Source organism: Dipodomys spectabilis, unplaced genomic scaffold, assembly GCF_019054845.1.
Source record: "Dipodomys spectabilis isolate Male_0828 unplaced genomic scaffold, ASM1905484v1 ptg000276l, whole genome shotgun sequence".
NCBI classification, from domain to species: Eukaryota; Metazoa; Chordata; class Mammalia; order Rodentia; family Heteromyidae; genus Dipodomys; species Dipodomys spectabilis.
In genome coordinates, this window is record NW_024870953.1 from 1,080,095 (window position 1) to 1,087,899 (window position 7,805).

The following is a 7,805-nucleotide window of genomic DNA, read 5'->3' on the forward strand; positions in this document are numbered from 1 at the left end:
ATATTTTCACAATATACTTACCAATATTTTGAAAAAAGAACATAGTACTTTCTCATATTAAAAGCGAAAACAGTTTAATTCTATGGAAACCTATAACTTTTAAAAGTAAATAAGCAGTTAAAAAGACAGGATATATGTGTTCTTCAACATTCCAATGACTAATAACTACTCATTTCAATTCCGGAAGATTCCATACCTGAGAGATTCAAAACAGCACCGGCTTGCATGGTATGTAATTCTGCAATAGATGCATTTTCAAATGGGGTGTTACAGATTGAGATTCAACACAAAAATAAGTACATTCTGGTAGAAGATAAAACTAATTAGCAACGGTAATAATTCTTCAAGAGTAAGCAATTTTTTATCACAGTAAGCTATTATTTTTATGACCACCAATCCCAATATTTATGATATAGAGACATCCTAGCCTAACAGTTTAGAACTTTTAGGGTGCACCTCAAACTTCTCTTAATTCACATCATGAATAGCTTATCTCTATTGTGAAAAAATGCAACTCTGCTAATGTGATGCCATACATGTTCTGGAAAGAACACCACAATAAACTGGTTTGCATCATTTTCCCACCACTGGTATACTTGAGATTGGAACACTTGCAAATATTATTTATATTTATACTTTTTAAACTATCATACAAATTGTGGATGCTAAGATCAGAAGATTACAGTTCAAAGCTCACCGAGGCAGGAAGATTCCCTAGATTCTTATCTCCAATAAACTTATCAGCAAAAATCAGACACAAGTGGCATTGAGGTTGAAGTGGTAGAGCACGAGCCTTGAGCATAAACAGGCTCAGAGACAGTGTCCAGGCCCAGAGTTCAAGCCCTAGGACAAACAAATTAAACAAAAACAAAAATAAAAACAAACCCCAAACCTAACATTTTTCTCATTGTATACAGTGGCAAATAATTAAGGAAATTGCTTCCTGTGTTTCATACAGGTAGAAGAAAGATGTCACACGATTATTCTCTTCATACCTTGTTATACCAAATCCTCAAAAAATTGCTCTTATTATAATTTATAAATTAATATCATCAATTTTTGGCAACTCTGTCTCCAACATTCACATTATCATTTTATACATGAACTATTTTAATTATCTATTAACTAAATTCTAATTATAACTCTCTTGAAAGAATATTCTAGGCAAGTAGAATGCAAAATCATTTGTGAATTTGTCAATTAAACCCTCTACTTAAAACGAATTTTGTAGTATCCTATAGAATATGAAATTACAAACAAAATCAAAATATTTATTTTAAATCTAAATTCTAATTTAGCAAGATCCTCATAATCCTACATTAGATGAATGTTATTTTTAGATGAATTATTATTAGATGAATTGCTATTTTTCCAAGCTTAAGTTTTTGTAATCCTTCATCATTTCTTTGGGATACAACAGAATGATGATTACTTACTTTTTCAAATTTTGGATGGCAATCATGAGTCATTTTGCATCTGGGAATGTTCTGTAACGAAGAGAGAATTTAAAACACAAGTGAAGATTAAGTATGAGTTGCATTTCAACAGGAAATTTGACTTCTCAAAACATAATGACAAAATTAGCCCAAACTTCCAACTATGTATTCCTTTCTTGTTTGTTTTGTTTTATTAAGACAAAAGTATACTACCTGGTCCAGGGAAGTTATCACTATGTGATTCCAGTCTCTAATCTCCTGTCTTAATCTCAGTGCTAGAATTCTAGGCTTGTATCACATTGCCCTGCCATATTTTCTTAGTTTATTTAATCTAGATACAGACTACCAATTCTGAACTTCTCCAGGGATATTATACACCAGAGTGACTGTTCAGACTGTTTATCTACTATTTTCAAAGATGTTCTAACATTTGACACAGGATATGAATATTTTCAGATGCACCTGCGGGGTCTCTGATTCATTCCTCCATGGATGCAATCCTTTTAATAATGATTAATTGACTCTCTTACTATCTCTGGTCACTACCTATGTAATATTGTCAAACTTTATTGAAGGAAGTTCACTTGAGGACTTTCTAATATTAAAAATTATCACTTGATTCTAGTCTTCTTCAGGCTATATATTCTGTTGTTTTCTAACTTTTCTACACATTCTGAGAGTTGTTTCATTTGTGTATTTGTGTGTGCACATATAAGTGCCTCTGTGTGTATGTGTATGTTTGTATGTATGTATGCAAAATCCTCAAGCTCTTATTCAGCAATCTTGCTCATAACTGATATTCCATCACCTGAGCCATCTTCCAATCCAGGTTTGGCTGCTTTATTATATGTACTGTTGCAAAGAGTGTTCTGCCCAGGCTGGATGCAAACTTAACTTCCCAGACTCCTTTACATTCTTAGGTTTTATTTCTCCAAGAGTATCAACTTTTATACTACAAATATTTTGGGGCTGGGAAGGTGGCTCAGTGGTAGAGCACTTGCCTTGCATGCCTGAGGCCCTGGGTTCGATTCCTCAGCACAACATAAGCAAAAAGAAAAAAGCCGGAAGTGGCACTGTGGCTCCAGTGGTAGAGCACTAGCCTTCAGCTGAAGAGCTGAGGGACAGCGCCCAGGCCCAGAGTTCAGGCCCCACGACCGGACCCCCCAAAAAAAAAACTACAAATATTTTTGTGAGGGTAATGTCTAAGCTGTAGCCTAGATTTTTAACTGAAGTATTCTTTTTTGTTGTTCTTGTTTTGGTGGGTGGTCCGGTCATGGGACCTGAACTCTTGGCCTGGGCGCTGTCCCTCAGCTCTTCAGCTCAAGGCTAGCACTCTACCACTTGAGTCACAGCACCACTTTCGGCTTTTTTCTTTTTTGCTTATGTGGTGCTGAGGAATCGAATCCAGGTCTCATTCATGCAAGGCAAGCGCTCTACCACTGAGCCACCTTCCCAGCCCCTAACTCAAGAATTCTTATAAATATAAATGAACACACACATTACATATCCTGAGTGTACACTGTTATAAATGTGATTGTAAGCTGGGTTGTGGTGAGATATGAGGATTGGGTTCAAAGCCAGGCCAGGTAGGAAAGGCCCAGAGACTCTTTTCTCCAATTAACTAAAAGAAAACTGGAAATGGCACTGTGGATGAAGTGGTAGAGCATTAGCCTTGAGCTGAATAGTAGAGAGACAGCTCACAGGCACAGAGTTCAAGTGCCAAGACCACGGCCAACAAAAAATATACGTATATAAGTAAAGAAAAAATAAAAGAAATGTGATCTTAGCCACCAGTTCATTGCTAGTATAATCCCTGCTCTCACAAGATGAACATTTTTTTTCCAGTTAAATCCATTCTCTTATATCTGACTTGCTTTGGAAACAGGATTATTCTTCCATTCTACTTTCTACGAAGTTGCATGATTACCAAGCATGATTTAGAATGAGATTGGCCTCATACTTCATGTTCCACGTATGAGTCTTGCTTTCTGTATATCACTCCCATAAATCTACATCCTGGAATTGGCTTTATTGTTTCAATGTTGTCTTATTTGTAGTACTTAAACACAGAACTTCTCTTTCTCCTATTATAGCTATTGTTTCCCTTACTGTTAGCTCATGTCCACTTGGGAAATAATGAACAGCACATACACTCACAAAAACAATGTTCTGAGAACCTTCTTCCCATTTAAAATTCGCTTCAATTTACAGAGAACTTACAAAGTTTGAACTCAATGTTGTCATGTATAATGTATTTATAAGCAATATAAATTTCATATTTTCTCTTTACTAAGTTGTCTCTGAAACACGTGTTACCTCAGGCCAAAGGTGTCATAGTGTGATTTCAGTGAAGCCAGAAAACGTTCATTATACCTCAAGCAGCACCATTGATTTTTACTGGAAGTAACTGTTACTGGATGTGGAAACTGACCCCAAGAGAGGAATGGAACATAGAGGAATAACAAAGTTCAAGTTTCCTTGTGCTTTCCTTTTTAGAGTACAAGAAAAGTATCCCAAGGCTTGAAGGAAACTCTGTCCCTGGCTTTTTCAAGAGTGTTCTTTACTCATATAAAATTTTTCTGTAAACTTCTAGTTGAAAGTATTTCAAAAGGAAATAATGTACCATTTGAATGCCAGCATAGAACAAAAGGAAATAACGTTGATTTAAATGTGTTCTCCTGCAAAGGAACAAAGACATGGAAGTTTTAAAGTGTCGTATGGATGGATATTCCACCCCTGAGATGATTCTCTTAATGCAGTTATCAATTCCTTTGGTCTGGTCCTGCGTTCTCCAGAGCAATAAGGATTCCAAAAAAGCAGATTCCAATGAGTATGATCAGCGAAATGAGCCTCTTCTCAGACCAGTACTCCTTTACGGAGGGTCCCAAAGAAATATCTGTGATTTTTATTTGCTTGTTTGTTTAGTTTGTGCTGGTTCTGGGGCTTGTACCCAGAGGCTGGATCATGTACCTGAACAGTTGTCTTTCCTGCCCACCTGCCCCCAAAGCTAATGCTCTACTGCTTGAGCTAAAACTCCACTTCTGGATTTTTGGTGTTCAATTTGCTATAACAGTTTGACAGACTCTCCTTCCTGGTTTGGCTTTGAATTAAGTAATAAGAAAGCTAAGTGACATCAACTGTATAGACTTCTCTTTTGAAACAAGAAATATTAGATGAAGTTTATTGTAAAGCTAATGTTTGACAATTTTTAAATTAAATAACTCAGTACAAGTAGGTGCACTGAATCCTTTTGAAATTATTTTTTCTGCTTGGGAAGATTATTGATCTTGTCCTTCTTTTTCGGGAAACTTAAGGCTATAATTGCACTTTTTGTTGGTTGTGGGGCTTGAACTCTTATCCTGGGTGCACTCCCTCAGCTGTTCAGCTCAAGTTGAGCACTCTACTGCTTAAGCTACAGCACCTCTTCTGGGTTTCTAATGGTTAATTGAATTTAAGGGTCTCATGGACATTCCTGACCAGGCTGGCTTTGAACCACAATCCTCTGGTCTCCTTAATAGCTAGGATTACAGGCGTGAACCACCAGCACCCAGCTCATATTTGTGCTTACGTGCACTGAATGACACTATGTAGACAAATAATAGAAATTTGAATCAAATGATGGCATTGCAGATTTTCAGAAAATTTGAAGTAGCAATAAATATGTCCTCCTTTCCATGTTGTTTCATTAATGACTCATGAGCTATGGGACCCTTACTTTAGCATCCTCTGCCATCTTTGTAGGTGTATTTAGTATCAGGAAATGTTCATAGAGAAATATAGAAAGACAGATTTTTAGAAAGCAAAAAAGATAAGCTATGAAAGAACAACACAGAAGGAGATACATTTATTACACAGAAATTAAGAAGTAGCCTAAGAGATTTAGAATGCTAAAGGCAATGAGTAATAAGACTTGTTGATAACTACTTGTTCAATAACCAAAAATGGTTCTCTAAAACAATTTCTGGTATATCTTAGTTACTGTCATTTATTCATTAACTCTGGAGTTATTCCTTTTCTTCTGTGACAACTGTTAATTTGCCTCTGCCGTTTTGGTGCCAAATCTCACTTAGACTACCCTTGTCATTGTGATTAGCAGTGACCATTTAAAAACCTGGAATCTTTGAATTTCCAGAATTAATCTTCACCTGACATCTAAGCACATTCAAGCCATTAATTGCTGTGACCTAATGAACAAAACTTTTTTTCAACACAATATCCTAATATAAGTAAAGTACATGAATTAGGGACTACTGTAAGGTGTCAGTATGGTAAGAGCATTTATATATTCCAAGTATGGGTTCTTTACTTTTTATTAACTAACTAAATGTTTTTTGGTTTTGTTTTGTGTTTTGTTTTGTTTTGTTTTGTTTTGTTTTTCTTTGCTAGTTAAAGGGCTTAAATTCAGGACTAAGGAATAATTCCTGAATTTTTTTTTTTGCTCAACTCTATCACTCTACCACTTGAGGCATGGCACCACTTCCAGTGTTTTTCTGTTTATGTGGTACCGAGCAATTGAACTTAGGGTTTCATGCATGCTAGGCAATCACCTTATCATGAAGCCATATTCCAAGAGCCCTAAATGACTTTCTTAATTTAACATTACATTTTCATTTCATAACTATGTACCGTAATATTGGCCAGATGCTAGAAAATGATGTGGAAAAGAATACAATAAAATAAATCCAGTAAGGCTACATGGAAAATGAATAACCCTCACAGTCTAGCAAGAGCACAGAGGGTTTAACTCATGGAGATGTACCAACACGCTGAGTGAGACAGCTCCTGACCCAGTGCCAACCTCCAGAATGAGTAGGTGATCTTGGGTTCCAGCCACCTGGGGACATTGGGCCACCTCCTACAGCACCCCTTCAACCAGCTCCTGAGGGAGAGAGAGAGACAGAGAGAGAAAGAGAGAGAGAGAAAGAGAACCAGACACAGACAGACAGACAGACAGACAGACAGACAGACGGACGGACAGACGGACGGACAGACAGACAGAGAGACAGACAGACAGACAGAGAGAGAAAACCAGAATTAGAGTTAAATCTGGTGCCAATGGCTTAGAACTCTAATACTGACTAAACAGGAAGCTGAGATATGAGGATCATGGTTCATAGATAGCCCAGGCAGGAACGTCTGTGAGAATCTTATCTCAAAGAACCACCAGAAAACTGAAAGGGGCACTGTGGGCTCAAGTGATAGAGTGCTAGCCTTGAGCTGAGGAGCTCGGGAACAGTGCTCAATCCTAGAGTTCAAGACCCACGACTCAAAAGAAGTGGACTTCCCAATACAAGAAGTGGATGGAATAGCACCCATTGTCCTAGGGAGCACAGAAGAGAAGTCAGGCCGAGGTTCCTGTGAACTTGAGGTCATAAGTAGCTCACTTGGCTTCTCTGTGCCTCTGTTTCCCCAGCTGCAAAACTGAACAAAGTGAAGGATCTCCTTACTCATGGGGATAGTGTAATAATGAAAGAGAGCCATGTTTCGGTTCATAATCCCACACCTGTTCAATGATTAATAACAGGCCCCTTTCTGGTATCTTTCTGTCATATACTCACAGAATTGCCAAAACCTTATCTGAAGGCTGCTCCCTCTCTGCCTAGCCATTCTCCAGAGATCTCTCTGTATAAATCCCTTGTTTCCTCACAACTATCCTGTGAGGATAATGAGGTCCAATGGTTGAAGCCCTACCAAGAGCTTCACGTGTGGTCAAGAATCCACTGCTATGGATTGAGTTTGGGATAATCCTTCTAAACCAACTACTGAGCATGGTGCCACAAGTCTACCATCCCAACTACAGAGGACCAGGCTTGGTGGAGCATATCTTTCAGAGGAGTACAGCGATCCAGCCCAGCCTGAGCATATATTTAGTTTCTATCTCAGAAATGCTCAAGACAGAAAGATGGATCATCAGAGCCAGGGAGAGGAAAAAACTAGGGGGGTCATGGTGTCCCCAGAAGGATGTTTGACCAGGGTTGAGTTGGTGTTGGGGTAGCTACTCACCTGTGATGCTGAGAAAAGCTGTTGCCAGCTGCTCCAAGTGGAGCAGCAGAGATGGCAGCAGCAATGCGGACATATGGGCCCAGAGCAGAAGACTAGGGGCAGGGACCAGGTCGGGGATTTAGGACGGCTGGCAGCACACCAGTGCCTGAGTTTTGAAACCAAGCACCGCATGAAGGGAGGGAAGGGGACTGGTGGGGTAGGGGCATTAATTTCCTACTATACTCCAAAGTCACCTCAAGTCTCTTCTGCACCACTCAGCCACCTCTACCTTCCTCAACTACTGGTAGTGGTGTAAAGTAACAGGGAATAAATGTGTTACCTGGCAGCAATAGAATGTGGGTGTGGGCAGCATTCTTGTATCCCATT